Source organism: Barbatula barbatula, assembly GCF_947034865.1.
Source record: "Barbatula barbatula genome assembly, chromosome: 24".
NCBI classification, from domain to species: domain Eukaryota; kingdom Metazoa; phylum Chordata; class Actinopteri; order Cypriniformes; family Nemacheilidae; genus Barbatula; species Barbatula barbatula.
In genome coordinates this window covers 4,295,801-4,314,280 of record NC_136787.1, presented here as the reverse complement: position 1 = coordinate 4,314,280, position 18,480 = coordinate 4,295,801, and the positions used below count along the sequence as shown (strand labels likewise).

Genomic DNA, 18,480 nt, shown 5'->3' with positions numbered 1-18,480 from the left:
CACGTTGTGTGTGTAATGTTAATGTGCGCTGTAACTCATTATTATTTAAAGAGACATGCACCAAAACGGGTTGCTGTGAGCGTAGCTGTTTTTGACGGGGCAAAAAGGGGTCTGTTAACACAGACATTGAGTATTTTTAAGCAAAAAATGTTACAGACATGAAGACCCTAATCAATCATACCAACTTGTTGAAAGGGCTCATCCGACCAGTCCTTTTCAATTGTTTATACACATTGCGTTACATCTAAACCAAAGATAATATTAGTTTGAGCTGTGTCAAGTCCATAAGTATTTGTAACCCATTTTAGAGCAATATTAAAATTAAGAATATTATAAGAAATGTTTGTTTGTTGGTCAAAAAAAGATTTGTATGGCTTGGCTTAATTTGTTTATTTTGTAGCCTGATGGAATTTGTCACTATAATTTCACATTGTATGGAAAAGATCTGGTTCATTTTTATGGATGTTTTTCCTTTTATGTTTCAGAGAAAAAGCAGCATGAAGGTTTTGAGTAAATATTGAGAGAACTTTTGATTATTATTTGGTGAAATATCCTTTCTCAAAAAATTTGTGGTAATAGGAATGTCCCTTTATTGGTACACGATTTATGGCAAATAACACAATCAATCTAAAACAATGCTCAGCAAGATCCACTGGATCTACAGTACATTGTAGGTTACTCATCAAACTTTCACATATAGATTCTCAAATCAATAGCAATAAAACTCACTTTTCAATATGTGCAATAAACATCATGTACAGAAATGTAAGGGCAACAACAAAGAATGTTTGTAACTGGTATACAGAATGAAAGAAGCACAGAATGAAAGAAGCCATTCGCCTGGTACTTGCTCATGACACTTAGATTGAAAGAAAGAGAGACAGAGAACCCAAAACTTCCCACACAGAGAGCGTGTGGTGAATGAGATGCATTGTGGCTGATAGAACACTGCAACAAATCGCTCATTGAATTGTTGTGGGATAGGATTAATGCCCAAACAGCACAATGCAAACTCATAAAGCCCAATTTAGAAGACGACTTGGAGGCGGCAGGCGCCTTACTCTCTTTTTTCTGATCTGATCGAGTCACAAGGACATCGTTTTTGCTATCATCATCATCATTTCATCATTCTTCAAGTGTTTTATGTGGGGAACGGTAAGTTCTACCTGCTTTGTGTTACTAACACACTAATTTAATTATTAATACCATTTGTGAATTTATGAGATTTTCAAGACACTTATATGTATTTACTAAACAGATGCTTTGAATAAGCAACTCACAGTACAAAACATTTAAGACAAAATATAGTTTTAACTAGTGGGTAACTGATATAGTTCTTTAATTCATGATGCCAATACCGATATAACACAAATGCAGCTATAAAGTAAATGAGGGAAATACAGAAATTGGTCAAACTAAATAAACAAATATGGTGTATTTCTTGGCAGTGACTTGAAAGCATGAAAAGGTGCAGACATTTGTCATTGTCATTACGCTAATCTTGTACGGCTAAATGTGGATTAATATTAATAAAATATATAGGAATTGAAATGTATTATTAGTCCTTAACATACAATATTCGTCTCTTATCCACCTAACATAACCTATTTGTCGTGGTTTTACTATTTGTGAAATGCTGGCTTTACAACCTTTTAAAGAACAATGCTAGCACGCACTGCCTAACAGAATGAAATATCGACTTATTGTAAAAATGTCGAACATGGACCCAAAACATCAGCCTCGGCAATATACCAGTCTATCACACAATGCATTAAGGCGAAAGTTTCTTAAAGGTCCAGTGTGTGCAATTTTGCAGCATGTAGCGATGATATATTGCGAAATTGCAACCAACGTCTCACTCCACCACTCGCCCCTACCTTTCGAAGCACTATGTGTCTGACACAAAACTATTTTTAACAACAAGACCCTTGTCATTTCTAGAATTTCATGGATGTGCACATTATGAAACCACACAAAACACCCTAGCAGCCACATAGCAACGCCCTGGCAACCACACATCTGTGTTTTGACACTGTGGTGGAGACATTTGCATTAGAAAAACAACACTCTTACTTTGTAATATTTTTGAAAACCCTATACTAACTCTATTGTGGTCGACTGCACCATATTCAGGTGGTAAAATGTGTACTGGCCTGAAAGGAGGTAATGAATCTGTTGGTAGTGTATTGTCCTTATACAAGAGACTGTGAACAGGATATGCTGTAACTGTGTGTCTAAAGGTCTTATTACACTTTGTGCACAGGATTTAGAAGCACACAATGACTATGAAAGCGTAGATAAAAGAAGTGGGTGAAAGCAAAAGTGTTCAGATTTCACCACTTCAGGCTCCTGTGTTGAGCAAAACTTTCGTCATGTACAGATAACAAAAAAAAACACATTTGAACTTTTCTCAATAAATGTGAGTAACCCATTACGGTACAAAATGCGATGGCAAGGAGTACTGGGCGTTGCTATATGGTAGTTAAGGCATTTTGAGTGGTTGCCAGGGTGTTGCTATGTGGTTGCTTACTGTTACAAGTCTGTATGCCTTTCAGCTCAGACCCCTCAATATGCTTGTCAATTGTCTTTTTATTACAAGCCATGTGAAATCTTTAAATCCGGTCATTTGTAGTCACAAATGCATAATATTTGTGATTATGCACCAATATATAATATCTAGAGTCAAAGTTTGTTGAAATGTCCAAATATGAGCAACAGTAGCAAAGATTGCCTTAGCAATCACTAGTAACCACTTTCAGAAGGGGAAACACAGAGCGAGGAGACCTGGGCAAGAGATCAGGGCAGCAATGCTTGGCATCCAGTGCACAATAGGGTGGGACTGGCAGGAAAAGCGGCGATGAGAAAAGCAAAGCTCATGTTCCCCTTTATGAGGTCCTCATCCAGCGGCCGCATTTGATTACAGTAAAACTCGGAGTGGAGAACTTTTACAGGATTACCACCAGTTTCCTTCAGCACACACACATACACAGAATCTTTCACTGGTGGATGCTGGACCTTCTCTGTGAAACCTGAGCGGGTGAAGCTATAATGAGCAGTATGAAGAGATGATGTTGAAGACTGACTGAAGCAGTCACAGGAAACAGCAGGGTGTCTCCATTAGATTCTCGGATCCACTGCTCCCAGTCTTTGTTGGGAAGTCTGTTTTGTTTGATCTGGTAGATAGTAAACTCAGAGAGAACAGAAATTCACAGGTAAGAATGACTTTTTTAGTTTTAGATTCATATACGGATTTAATCTTGTTACTATTGGGCAGCAAAACAAAAACGGTGACTTTGCTGGAGTTCTTTCCAGATCTTTCTATTCTTTTTTTTGGTTTAGAACAGATCTCAACAACATCTCAAACTGTGGTCAGATTTGCAGTTTGTATTCAGAAGTTTATTCAGAGATTTCAGTAAAACTTTAAGCCTAAATATTCTGCAATTCACATTAGTTTTACAGCTGTATTCTCTAAAAGTGTCTTTAAAATGGTATGTTAATCATGAATTGTGTGTCCTATGGTGTGACATAGCAAAATTTTTATCACAGACTGTTGTTTCATATTAATTATATAATTATATCATAAGAGAGATTTATCTTCATTGTTAGTTTTTTTCTCTACAGACAACAACAGCCTACATTTTTGATTTGCACTGAATAGAGATAACATATTTTTTGTTTGTAGCAGGTTCATAGAACAATTATTGTAAACACTGTTATCTCAGAACAATGTTAGATTCCAACCATAAATATACAGTAAAAACTGTAATTTACAGGATTTTTTTGTTTCTCAGATTTTACATATATTTTTTAAATAAACTGCAAATTGACAAAGAGTCAAATAAAATGAAAAGCTTAACGTGACACATTTTATGGTATTTGACTGGTGCCCCATTCTCAATTACTGTTTTTTTAACTTGTAAACCATTGCTTGAACCCCAGTTAACTTCCGGTTTGTGTTTGGCTAATAATAACTATATTTTATTTAAATTATGTTAATATTCATTCGTATTATTATTGTACTGTACAATAATTATATCAAATAATAGATTTGTTGAATTTTGTTGTATGTTCATTTTATTAAATTAAAAATCTGTTAAATGGGTCCTGCAGTTTGGTCACATTTAAAGAAACCGTATGGTACATTGACAACTCAGTGGTTGAGTCTAAATTCAAAATATTGGGCAGACAAGATTAGCCAAGTAACGGTTCTTCTTGGCTTCTTTTTATTGTTATCAGAAATAATCTACAGGCACTCTATTGTTTGTGAATGTGTACCGGAATTTAACCATGTTCTTGCGCAGCAGCGTTTGTTTATGTTGTCACATTGAAACCGTGTATAGGATCTTTTGTACAGCAGCAACACTGGCTCAGCCAATAAGCATGACTTTGACTAAAGACTTTATTTGTTTGACAAATCTGTCATCAAAATGCTTTTTCTATTTGCCGACACCAATGCCATAGAGATTTCAGACAGTACATTACTTAAAAAAAAGTTTCTGTCAGGATCACTGTGTTTAAAATGGTTGACAATTAGGATACAATTTAGATTGCCGGTATGGTTCTTTCCTGGGCAGAACTTCCCGCCCATTCATTTAGCTAGCATAAGCCACAAAACAATCCCCATTAGGGTAAACAGAGCAGAACAAACAGATATCATTTGTTCTTAATGACATTTATTATTTATTGAAACCTACGAAGAGGAATACCATAAAGTAAAATCCTGATTTTAAATTTGAGGTGGAGTTGGGGATGGAGGAGGGTAATTTGCTCCTAAGCATCACGATAAGCTGCTGATAGCTGAATTAATTTAAAACGAAAGCTGTGATAGGGTTATATTTCTAAAGGTAGATGTGTATCAGCTGATGCAAGCTTGACTCGCATGACCTACCAAAATAGAACACCCACATATCAATGTTTCTTCAGATCTATTACATTTTCTAAGTATACATTTTGGAAAAAAAAAATTCCTATTGCCTGGTATGGTTAATATCAGCACAGACGTGTACCACCCTCGGCCCAGTGTCACCCTTAAATATGTAGTCTTGGCATGGTTGTTGACCCGCAAACTTACTGCAGAAACAATAATGATTGCATTGCTTACATTTATGTGGACAGTAAAGTATTAAACCTCATAGGGATGTTGAGTTGTATGCGATGTTGAAAAGATTAACTGGCACAAGATATACTTCACTAAATGTCAAGTGTGAAAGGTAGCTCTTTAATTTAAACTAGCACCCTTGACTCAAAGCCAGAAATGCAATGTTGTTTTTCTCCTTTGAAAGATGGGCCAAGTTGCCTTATCTCAGCTCTCTCACATGATAAGGTCAGCCCCAGGGTTCAGTGAGGGTTTGGGCTCTTATGTGTTCAGGGTGAGTGGTCTTGATGGGGGTTGGTAGTGTTGTTGGACCGGCGGGGTGTTCAGTCATGCTTTCAAGGGAGGCATGGAGAGACAGACATTGTAATTTTCCACATCATTTCCAACCACTTGGCTCCAAATTCATTAATAGTCATTAATTCTCAGGACATACCATCAGGAAAGAGAGAGCGAACAAGTAAATATGAGAAACGGTTTGCTGTATGGCAGAAAAATAGCAGTGGAAAGAAAGATCAAGTGTAAAGATCAGGAGGGTTTCACAAGTTTGGGATTTGACGATGGGAAATACGACTATGAAGATTCCTAAATCTGAAGATTCCTAAATCCACAACCATAAAACTCAACTAAGTTCTCATAATACGTCTTTTTTATACCTCATTTTCTGTCTCTGGTTTAAGCAATGTTCATAGTTACAGCTCAGCTGGGATTGGAGATTTTGTGCTCACATTTGAATCGGCTAATGTTGATACTAGCAGTTTGCGCTGCATCACTTTCACTAATCCTCATAGTTAGGGATTGGAGAAAATCTCAGTGTGTAATTCGTTCCGCATGGCTTGTACTATGTACATGAATGATACCTGAGCAGAGGTGTACTATTACCTTACCTTGCATTCAAACATGTGAGGAAACAAGTCCCATAACACCATATGACTGTGCCAAATATTTCTGCAAGCACCACCCAGAATATCTTAAAACAGAAGTTGTTCCAAACCTGTAGAACTTCCTTTAAGGATATTAGATATTTTGAAGAATGCGAGGAAACAAGACAGTTCTGGGCCACCATTGACTTTGTGTTCAACAGAACAAAGAATGTTCTACAGGTTTGAAACAACTTGATGGTGAGCCAATGATGACAGTATTTTCATTTTGGGGTGAACTATCCCTTACATTATTGAAGATCCAGCAGGATACAGCAGCATGGTTGTATCACGTAATGTAATATTGCCTCATTTTGTTGAAGACATAAGGTTATTTCGACACACGTGCTCTTCCAATCCCACAATCAGGATCTGCTCCAGACACAATAATGACATTATTACAGCAATAAAGATTCTTATCAAACAAATCCCAGAGGTCACTTCCCTAAAAGACCCTCAGGACCGTACTCAACACAGAACAGACAAAGCAGACCACCCCAAATTTTATCAAGAGCTGCGGAGAAAAGGAAGAAGGGCAGTTAAAACTCAAAAGGCAAAGGCAGAGAACGCGCATAACATTTTGAATGTTATGTTTGCCCTGTCCACCTTAAAGGGTCAAACACAAATATCATACACAAAACCACAGTTTTTATACATGTTAGAAAAATGGTAAACTCATCAAAGCTATAGAGGAATACAACAGTAACTGAACGTTGTAATAGCTAATAAATAAATAAAAATGCACCTAGACTTGTTATCACACATCATCTTGAGGTCTCATCCTAGGAGGCTTTTTGAACAGTATTGAATGAGTTCTCATTTAATATTGGTGTTTTTAGTCTTCATTATTCAGTACGAATAAACGAATGTTCTAATGTGTGCACAAATATTTACTATAATGTTATAGTGTACAGTGTTTTTAACATCATGAAAATATTGCAGTCTCAATTTGTCTCAGTGTATTTTAATTCATTTATTTTTATAAATAAGACTTTATAAGTAGTTTACATTTGTGAACCCACGATTTACAGTTATCTTTATAACTCCGTTCAACATGAGGTAACATTCTGTGAAAATCTAACCTTGAATGTCAAACGCTGACTCGGTAAATGTCAAAGATTAAAACCATAGAGAAATGGATGAAAACTATAAATGTTTTTTTCAGTTTTGTTTAATATTAAATAAAGTTTGGTCATCTTGCCTTGGTATGTACTGTCACTTCCAGTTATTTTGATATTATTGAATGATTTTGAGAAAATGCTCTCCACACGTAGCACATTCTGACCGGTCTGAAATATCTGGAATGGCTCAATGTAGGAGTTTGCTAAAAAATGCTATTTTAAACGAAAAGTCATCTGACGGATTTATGCGGTTTTCCTCTGAACTCTTCATGCGATAACTTACACATCCATTCAACAAATCATGTGAATTAAATGTGAAACTTAAACCATTAACTCAAACCATTTATTTGCTTTATGGATTAAACTCCTCAAGAATCCTCCTGGCAAAGATCATGGGATATTTCGTGAGCAAGAAATACGAGAGGATTACATTCATGCTTAGGAGTATGTGAATATCTCAGAAGCTTTTGGATCCAACTTTGCATCAGCTTGCACTTGGTTCACAATCTTTAAATGCAAATCATTTTATTTAGAGACAAAACTATGTATTTTAAATGTACTTACTGCACACAGTTAAATCATTTGTGTGTGCTCCACATGGGTGACAAGTAGAACATGAATATGTTGGAGTTAAAGTAAACGTAAATGTGGTAATCATTCAGTACCATATATTTTACCATGGTAGAAAACCTCTTCATCTCACTGCCACGCAGTGCAACTAAAAGTGGTTCTTGGCTCGTAATCATAGGGATACCACCTTTAAGTGCTTTATAGAACCATATCTTTGTGGTTCAGTGGTTCTTCAGAGGTTCTTTGGGATGACTGAGGTGCAATATTGAACCATACAGGGACAGGTTCTTTTTATGGAAACGGTGCTATATAGCACCTCGGCCACCCCCAAGAACCTCCGAAGAACCACTGATGCACCAAGATACGGTGCTATATAGCACTAAAAGTGGTTCCCCTATGATTATGAGCAAAGAACCACTTTAAGTGCTACAGTATATAGCGCCATTTTTTAAGAGGGCCTTCTATACTGAATAAGTGGAAGTACACTAATATTGTAAGAAATAAGTAATGGTAACTGTTAATTTCAGATCCTTATCTTTCCAGCCTTTTGAAGAGGGAAAATCCCAGCAAGTTTCTTATCTGTATGTGCTGGATAATTGGGGAAATACCTACAGTTAAGTCAAGCATGGAAGAGGCAGGAGCTGGAGTTGGGGTGGCGGGGGTGACCGGCTTGTTGTGGCTGTGCGGGTTCCTGGCATGTTGATTTGTGACTGTAATGAAAAATCACATTGCCAGGGATTACCACACTGCCACGGCCTTACCGGCAGTTCCAAGACTGTGAGGAAATGGAGAAAAATGTGGAAATCTAAAAAAGAAATGGCATCAAACGTGAAAATATAAGGGGAAGTCCATTAGGGGGTTTATGTATTTTAATGAACAGCAGAACAGCATTTCTGATGTGTTTCTGAGCGGGTGCAGAGCTTGGCTGATTGGTGAACGTGTATGGACTTTTTTTTGTTCACAGTGGCTAAGTTCTTCACCTGGAAAGAAAATAAGTATGCAGTTTTTTTTCTGTTGGAAGGACAAATGGGACCACCCTTTTGTGGGAGTTCGGAACAGTGGATGCATATACTGATTCTGTACTATACATTAAAATTCAAAATCATTTGATTGTAATAAAGATACAAAGAAAATCTTGAAATTATAGAATGAGACGTCACTCTTCAGGTTTCAAAGGTAATTCTTGTCTTTCACTGGTACAAAAACTATGAACACACTTCACCTTTAAGATACCAGTGTTAATGATTGAATTTTATTTTCATGAATGAGTTGTATATGAAACAGAGTGGTGTGTCACCAGGACCTGACCTCCAGTGCCTTCTGAGCTGACATCAGTTGTAGTAAAATACTGGCTCAGTTCAGCAGGAACAGGAGTGTGGCCCCTACGACAAGATTGTGATCAAACATGAACAGCTTTGTAAAAAAACTGTATTTTACAGCTTTTACAGACAAAAGAACATTTGGGAAAATTATGAACATGGGAAAAGACTGTACTCGGGTACTTGTTTTCAAAGGCTTTGACCTTGAATAACCCAGAGGGCTGGTTTCCCAGGCAAGATTAGGCCAAGTCACGCAAGATTTTTAGAGAAAGACTTCACGTGAATAGCCTCTGTGACATCTTAAGAAAATGACAAATGTTCGAAAAGAAACCTCTCTGACGTATTTAACTCAATATGGGTTGAGCAAAGATTTTTAACTGAGAAGATTTGACGACAGAAAAAGCGTGCATTATAGTACATTTTTATACAATATTGTTAACAATGTCTAAACAGCTCAGCATGTTTATTTATAAATAAATAGACTGCTTGCTCTCTTAAAACCTTGAATTAAGAACAATTCAAGAAAACTGTGTTCTCTGTGGCCTACTGTTGGTTTTTCTGGTAATGCGCCCCCTAGTGTTCTACGTGCAATTTGACTGTACAATATTTATTTATAAAATATTCATAACATTGCCAACTAACATGCTTAAGATATGAAAAGTACAGTACATTAATAAAAATTCTGTAATTTATATAAAATAAATAAAATACTTGAAATCGTTTACATTTCACATTAAATTATTTTATTTTACTTTTTACAATAAAGATGTGGCAATGTACAATTTTCTATCTGGTAAAATGGGAGATTTATATAAAGGGTCTGACAGAATCATGAGGAGAAGTAGGTAAGTTGTGGCAAATTAATGTTTGTCCAAAAATGAATAGCCGGCACTGTATATCACTACAGGATTCACAATAACCCTTTTTAATGGGAAATTTCCTGCATTACAATAGTCAAGTCAAGTGAAATGTATTTATATAGCCCTTTTTAAAATGTTCATTGTTACAAAGCAGCTGTAAAAGAAACAGGTGCAGGACAGCTGAAACATATATTTCCATGTTCTTTAAGGACACCACATATGGAGAAGAGAGAGAAGATATAGTGAAGGTTTGACTCAAAATGACATCTCTTTTTGTTACCCCATCAACATCACCATCTAGGCTACCTTCATTTGTTTAACGTTTGATAGTATAAAAATACTTTTATCGCCATCTAGTGGTATCAGATGGTATCGTGTAAAAACCATGCACATCTACTCAAACAAAAATATTCATTAGTTTCTTGAAGAAAACCTTACAATACACTTCTACTTTGGAAGGTCAGTAAAAGGAAAGAAATGCGTTATGTAGTTAAGGGATTATCTAAAATATTTGAGCCATTTTTAGTCATTTTAGACATTTTTAGTCATCATCAGTGCAATTGATATGAACGATTCATACTTTGTTTGAAACATACTGTATATACAAAATTTACAAACAATTGAGGTAGAATTAGATCAAAAAAATTCCTGCTACCTATAAACACACTTTGCAAACAAGTCTTTGACTGATGTCCAATATGAAAAGGATGGATATGAAAAAATGAATGTTTCTGTTCATATTCTTTTTTAATATATTTGTAAATATTGTCCCTACTTTTATCACATTTTGGCACTGCACTATTCTCACAAAAAAGTCAAAAACTGGCTTATTACTGTAACAGCCTCAATTCCTTCCTTGTGAAATGTCTTTGGTGTCCAGTGGCAAGATGCTCTTTCTTCTTTGCGCATATACAGTATCCAAACGGATCTCCCTTGAAGCTTTGAAGATTGTCAGCTGAAGTTTGTTCACAGTCATGAACGGTGGCGAGCATGGACAGAGGACCCAGGTGCAGACAGCGGGGAAGGGGTTTGCACAAGACTTTTAGTAAAAATCAAAACAAAAACCCACGAGGGGTTAACATAAAACCGGGGAAATATAATGACATGACAGGACTAAGACTAACTACAAGACTTAAATTAACTTATACTATATATTGTCCACCGAATTCCCAGTGGCTTTTGTTGTGTTGCCTCTCTGATTCTTCTGTTAGAAGAAGAAGATTTTTTTTTACTATATTTAGGGTTTGGAACATCAGGTTTGTCATTCTGTATTGAAGCATTTGTAAAAAAGACACAAATAATTGTGTGAATTTTTTTTTAAGCATTTTAAAAACGTTTCATTCGATTATTGTGTAAAAACAACATGAATTGGGTAAATGGTAGGGTCACAACAGACGGATGTTGTGCTAGATGAGTTTAGAGTTTTGAAAACGTGACTACAGATTGGTCAAATGGATGTTAGCAATTGAAAAAAAGTCATCAACATTAAACAATGACTGACAACATTTCTGTTGTTTGTAAAGACACATCAGTCAATTCTCTTACCCTGTCTGAAAAGGTCATGAATAACAGGTCTCACCTTTTCTTTGACCCGTTCAAATGATCTGTTGGTCTGTTTTCATCACGAGAGACTGGATGCCCCCCCAAAAAGAAAGAAACATATTATTATATTTATAATTAGTTCCTATCCACATGTACAAACTTCTTAGCTTATGTATTTTGACACTCTGCAACAGTGAAATACTGTAAATGTAATCATATGCATAAATGTTCTTTAGTCATCTTGAGTTGTTTGTAAAACCTGTTTGTTTCCCGATACTTTAAATACATTCGGCCCGGTTTTACAAAAGAGGCTTAAGGCTATCGTCACAGAATGCAATAATGGTCGGGCTGTCTTAACTTAAAATAACTTACAATATGTCAGTGCCATTGTTTTATCTCAGTTATATTTTAGTGTATTATTTTAACTGGCCTTTGTGGAGGCCCTATTCACACCATCACATTTTGCTTTAGTTTGCCAGATTTCTAAATAATTGAATGCAGCGGTTCGTAATCTGTAGCTCCTTTTCTCATAATACGGTTATTGTCGGAACCATCTGAAGTCTTTGTGGTCTCCCAGGAACTTATAAGATTCTTGATCCTTGAGTATTATAGTTATTATGATAATTTTGTGATTATGTTGTTTATTCTATTTGCACATGTAAAATTACTAATTGACAATGAAAAAATCAGCATGAAGTGGATTATTACTGTTGTAATAAGTATGTAAACTATTGTACTCCTTAACCATTGACCAAAGCAGTGACTACCTGGCATTGTTATATTTTCTTTGTTGTTACATTTGTAAACAAATTTGTGATGTGCTAAATGATTAAATGTAATGTTTTATGAGAAGTTTATTCCCAGGGACACCCAAAGCCAACAGACCCAGCTCCAACCCACCCCGATGCTCATCCTTGCACTGCCTGGGACCCCTAAGGCCATCGGGCGCAGCTCCTGTTCTCTTTTTGCCATAAATACACATCTACTTTAGCAATACAAAATTGTGAACTGCACTTATACATTTGATTTCATGAATTTAGCATTGTAATGTACAATATTGACTATTCTGTGAATATTTATTCAATGTAAATTGTTGTTGTTTATTTATACTGTTTACTTTGTATTTGGTTTCAGTATTTCTGCTTATAGAAAAATTGTGAATCACAAATATAAACCGTGAAATGGTGCCTTGAAGCACGCCAGATGGTTCCAGACCATTTTAATAAAACAGATACCCAAAGAAGACTTGAATTTCATTTTTAAAGTGTACTTACAGTTTGGTTTTTTATCGATGCTCTCATGTTTAAGGAGTCTATAAAAACTCTTCTCCTGTGATCTTGTGCGCTGTTGTTCTCTCTTCATTATTCTCTCTCTTTCTTCTCTGTCTAAAAATGTAAATGATGAAATAAAACAATTGTTTTTGAGTCTGCTCTTGAGATGTTTTCTCAGCCTATAAAGTTTGACACTATCGAAGAGTAAAGTGCATCTGAGATTTAAAGGAGATGATGATTAAATAATGACTCTTCTAACAGCCTTTCCTAGAAGTCAAGAGTGGGAGTCGCCCTGACTACAAAAACTGGCCGAACAGGTACATAGCGAAGCAACCATGTAATACATCTACAAAACTTCCTGGAGTAAGGTGGTAAGTTTGAACTTTGCCATGACGTTATTGCTGTCAAGTACTTGAAACATATTGACTAGAAGCATAAGTTATACAAGTTAAAACAAAAAAAAGTGAACACACACAGATTCATACACTCCCACATGCATAAAACACAACTCCACACGCGCAATACATTTACATTTAGTCATTTAGCAGACGCTTTTATCCAAAGTGACATTAAAGCAAATGTCATACAGGAGCAAAAATACAATGCTGCTAATATCAAGTTATAGTTTCCACAAAAGCCAGAACAATACCTGTTGAGAGACGTACACACAGCGTGGGTGTCTCAGAGAGGCACACATTTAACAGTTAGGATAAAAGAGAAAAACACAGGTCATATATTATACTGACTATAAATTGTTATATTTAATAATAAATACATTTAGCAGAATGTTACATTTTAAAATAAATATATATATTAATAAATACCAAAACTTTAAATTCTAAAGCTGATGTCAGCAGCACCCTCCAGTCAGGCAAACGGTATGAAAACGGTCCAAAAGCGACAACATATCTGAGTCAATGAAAACAGCAATGTTTTATGCCACAGTATTGTGTAAACACAGGATCATAAATAAGCAAATAAATAAACAAACAAACAAATAAATAAATAAACAGATTAACATAAAAATAAAGAATCAAAAGAATGCTATACGAAAAACGCTTTGAAGGTTTATACATTTAAATATTATAATGTGAACAATCATACAAGATATCTAAAGAAAATACATCTAAGTTTTGTAAATGTTTAATTCGGAAAGTAAGGGTGTTTCTGACTTATAATGTTGGACAACGCCATCATATTTTGCCAAAATACTTCTACTCTCTACCCTCCCTACTGGGTTAGTAGCTCTACCAGCTGAGGAACTTCCATGGAAGATAGCTTGATAAAAAACTATACGTGGTTGCTATACTTGTCATGATAAACCAAATTTTCTTGGTAAGAGTAACTCCCTTTCTATCATTCTAACTGTGACTAATGTGACAAAACTACTTGAGGTATCTTATAACCCTCACTGTTAATTGAAAAAGATGCCTGTCTTAGTCACGCAGTGTTCACAAATAATACTTCTGAATAGTTTTTATGAAGGTACAGCTGAAAGTGCAGTTATAAAAAACCTACTTCAGAATGTTCTATCAACAAAGGATATCAATGAATTCGGCTAAAAGTGACTATTTAGTTCTATTTAGTTTCTCAACTTGTAAGGTTTTTTCAAACAATTAAACATTAAGCAAGGGTTTTGAAGTTCGCATGCATTTCTACACGTTAACTACGTGGTTAATAATATTAAAGGATTACTGTTTTAGTGTTTGCTGGCTTGCTTTTGTTGCTGTTGTGATTGTTACCTGACCAAAAAACTTGAGATGCACGTTGAAAAAGAAATCTCTTCTAAAAACTATTCAATCACAAAAACTAAATGTGTTAGAGTTGGATACACCTGAACATAACGTGTCGTGTTTTATTTGTATGTATTATTAGTGAAATACTTTAATATTCATTCACAACACAATCACAATTCCAACAGCAATCTGAGAAGATCTAAACAAAGTGTTCAATAACAAGATAAGTTTATAACATAAGTTTGTCGTCAACCTCGAATGAGTCATTCCACCAATCTAATAAACTCCACACAGATCATTGAAAAGGATTTCTCTTTTGCCTTCAAATGGAAATGCTTTTGTTCGGTTAAAACAATGAGCAACACCTTTTCAGCTTTTACTTTGGCATTTACATGAACATGGAAAGAATGCAACAGTCTGGTTTACGGCAAACCTGAATGGAAAGTATGCATGCAAATCACGCAATAGGTTTCCAACAAGCATTGTGGCATGAAGGCACAATATCTCGTTCCCTCCATCACAGAACGGAGGATACAGTCGTAACTGAGACCTTCCCCTTCAGCCGGTCTCGATGTTGTGTTAAGAGACAGACTGTGGTCCTACATACACTCGTTTACTGCAGTTTATACTTTTGGCATTTATTTGTCAATATTTTTACATTTAGTCATTTAGCAGATGCTTTTATCCAAAATGACTTATAAAGAGTTCGGGGAGCAATAAGTGATGTCATAAAAGAGCAATAGTACATTAAGTGCTACTACAAAGTTACTAGTTTCAACAAAAGCTAGACCACTACCTGTTGAGAGAAGAGGGATAGTGTACTTTTCTTTTTTTTTTCATTTGTCTGTCAGGTATTCACATAAGAGATGGGTTTTAGGTAGTTTTTTGAAGGTTGTGAGAGATGTTATTGACCGGACCGCATTAGGAAGAATGTTCCACCAGGAAGGAGTTGTGAAGGAGAATTCAGGGAGCAATAAGCGATATACAGTATATAATATATGGACTTTGAACTCTGGTATGCAATACCTGTGAGTTGCCCAACTTGCCCTGATGTGACTGATATGTCGCGATAGAAACACTGGTTTAGATGTAAGTGTATGTGAAACGGCCAATATTTCAATAGATTTGTCTATTAAAAGTACTTTGTCGTCTAATTTGTCATTTATAATTGAAAACGGTTGAACAACTGGGTTAAACATTAACTCATGCTGGGTTGTTTCAAGTCATTTCAACCCACTGCTTGAGTTTGTCCTTTTCAGCCCAACTATGGGTTCAAACAGCATTTTAAGTGTAATATCTAAGACAAACTGGGCCCATTATTTTTGAAGCAAGAAATTCTCAATTTAGGATCTTTCTGAGCTTCTTGGGTTACGGGATTTTCTACGTACTGTACATGACTAAAGAGCTCTCAGTCCTGTATGTTTGTCTTTGTACGTTTTGTTTTAACTATGGTTGAGGTAAAGTTGGTAAAATGTCAGGAATAAAGAATCGAGTGACATTTTTATTGCCATCAACCTGCACCAAGACCAAGGGGACACTGCGCATTTATCCATCATAAAAGTAATCCATGTCTTCTGACACGTAACAATATGTTTATGTGATATTTTTCAAAGGTTATGTTGTGTATGAATGTAAACAAAATGTATACAGATCTCTTCTTCCAACCTGTTTTGGTAAGCTTGTTAGCACAGCAACGTCAGTGGATTCAATGTCAGTTTGTTGTGCTTGCTAATTATTTCAATTTCAATTTGTAAAAGTAAAACCCTTCCTTGAACCGCCACCTTAACGTGGTGGAGGGGTTTGAGTACCCGAGTGACCCTAGGAGCTATGTTGTCGGGGGCTATATGCCCCTGGTAGGGTCTCCCAAGGCAAACAGGTCCTAGGCGACGGGTCAGACTAAGAGTGGTTCAAAAACCCTTTATGATGTTCAAAATAACAAGGACCATGACGTCGCCCGGTATGGCGCAACCGGGGCACCACCCTGGAGCCAGGCCCGGGGTCGGTGCTCGTATGCGAGCGTCTGGTGGCCGGGCCTTTCCCCACGGGGTCCAGCCGGGCTCAGCCCGAAGGAGCGACGTGGGACCGCCTTCCCGTGGGCTCACCACGTGCGGGAGGGACCATAGGGGGTCGGTGCGTAGTGGATCGGGCGGCAGTCTGAGGAGAGTGCCTCGACAGCCCGATCCCTGGACACGGAAGCTAGCTCTAGGGACGTGGAACGTCACCTCGCTGGCGGGGAAGGAGCCTGAGATGGTGCGTGAGGTTGATAGGTTCCGACTAGAGATAGTCGGGATCATCTCTACGCATGGCTTGGGCTCTGGAACCACACTCCTCGAGAGAGGATGGACACTTCATCACTCTGGAGTTGCCCATGGGGAGAGGCGGCGGGCTGGTGTGGGTCTGCTTATAGCCCCCCAGCTCTCCCACCATGTGTTGGAGTTTACCCCGGTGAACGAGAGGGTCGTTTCCCTGCGCCTACGGGTCGGGGTTAGGTCTCTCACTGTTGTTTGTGCCTACGGGCCGAACGGCAGTGCAGAGTACCCGACCTTCTTGGAGTCTCTGGGAGGGGTGCTGGAAAGTACTCCGACTGGGGACTCCGTCGGCCTACTGGGGGACTTCAACGCCCATGTCGGCAACGACAGTGACACCTGGAGGGGCGTGATTGGGAGGAACGGCCCCCCTGATCTGAACCCGAGCGGTGTTCAGTTATTGGACTTCTGTGCTAGCCACAGTTTGTCTATAACGAACACCATGTTCAAGCATAAGGGTGTCCATCAGTGCACGTGGCACCAGGACACCCTAGGCCGCAGGTCGATGATCGACTTTGTGGTCGTTTCATCTGACCTGTGACCATATGTTTTGGACACTCGGGTTAAGAGAGGGGCGGAGCTGTCAACTGATCACCACCTGTCGGTGAGTTGGATCCGATGGCAGGAGAGGAAGCTGGACAGACTCGGCAGACCCAAACGTACTGTAAGGGTCTGCTGGGAACGCCTGGCCGAGTCTCCTGTCAGAGAGATCTTTAACTCCCACCTCCGACAGAGCTTCAACCAGATCCCGATGGAGGCTGGAGACATTGAGTCCGAGTGGACCATGTTCTCCTCCTCCATTGTCAAAGCGGCCACTCGGAGCTGTGGCCGTAAGGTCTCCGGTGCCTGTCGAGGCGGGAATCCCCGAACCCGGTGGTGGACACCGGAAGTAAGGGAAACCGTCAAGCTGAAGAAGGAGTCTTATCGGGCCTGGTTGGCTTGTGGGACTCCTGAGGCAGCTGACAGGTACCGGCAGGCCAAGCGGACTGCTGCCCGGGTTGTTGTGGAGGCAAAAACTCGGGCCTGGGAGGAGTTTGGTGAGGCCATGGAGAAGGACTATCGACTGGCCTCGAAGAGATTCTGGCAAACCGTCCGGCGCCTTAGGAGAGGGAAACAGTGCCCTACCAACGCTGTTTACAGTGGAGGTGGGAGGCTGTTGACCTCAACTGGGGATGTCGTCGGACGGTGGAAGGAGTACTTCGAGGATCTCCTCAATCCCACCGTCACGTCCTCCATTGAGGAAGCAGAGGTTGAGGGCTCAGAGGTGGACTCGTCCATCACCCAAGCCGAAGTCACTGAGGTAGTCAAGAAACTCCTCAGTGGCAAGGCACCGGGGGTGGATGAGATTCGCCCTGAGTACCTCAAGTCTCTGGATGTTGTGGGGCTGTCTTGGCTGACACGCCTCTGCAGCATCGCGTGGCGGTCGGGGACAGTGCCTCTGGGATGGCAGACCGGGGTGGTGGTCCCTCTTTTTAAGAAGGGGGACCGGAGGGTGTGTTCCAACTACAGGGGGATCACACTTCTCAGCCTTCCCGGGAAAGTCTATGCCAGGGTACTGGAGAGGAGAATACGGCCGAGAGCAGAACCTCGGATTCAGGAGGAACAGTGTGGTTTTTGTCCAGGACGTGGAACGCTGGACCAGCTCTACACCCTCTACAGGGTGCTGGAGGGTTCATGGGAGTTTGCTCAACCAATCCACATGTGTTTTGTGGATTTGGAGAAGGCATTCGACTGTGTCCCTCG

At 38.5% G+C, this 18,480-nt stretch overlaps 1 long non-coding RNA gene across 1 annotated transcript; it reads right to left on the bottom strand.

Moving 5' to 3' along the window:
* Positions 1–9,745: 9,745 nt before the first annotated feature.
* LOC306889322 lies at positions 9,746–12,954 on the bottom strand. Its single transcript, XR_013786196.1, has 3 exons — positions 12,699–12,954; positions 11,462–11,513; positions 9,746–10,921 (listed from the first exon to the last, which is right to left on the bottom strand). It is a non-coding gene; the product is annotated as an uncharacterized lncRNA (long non-coding RNA).
* Positions 12,955–18,480: the final 5,526 nt, after the last annotated feature.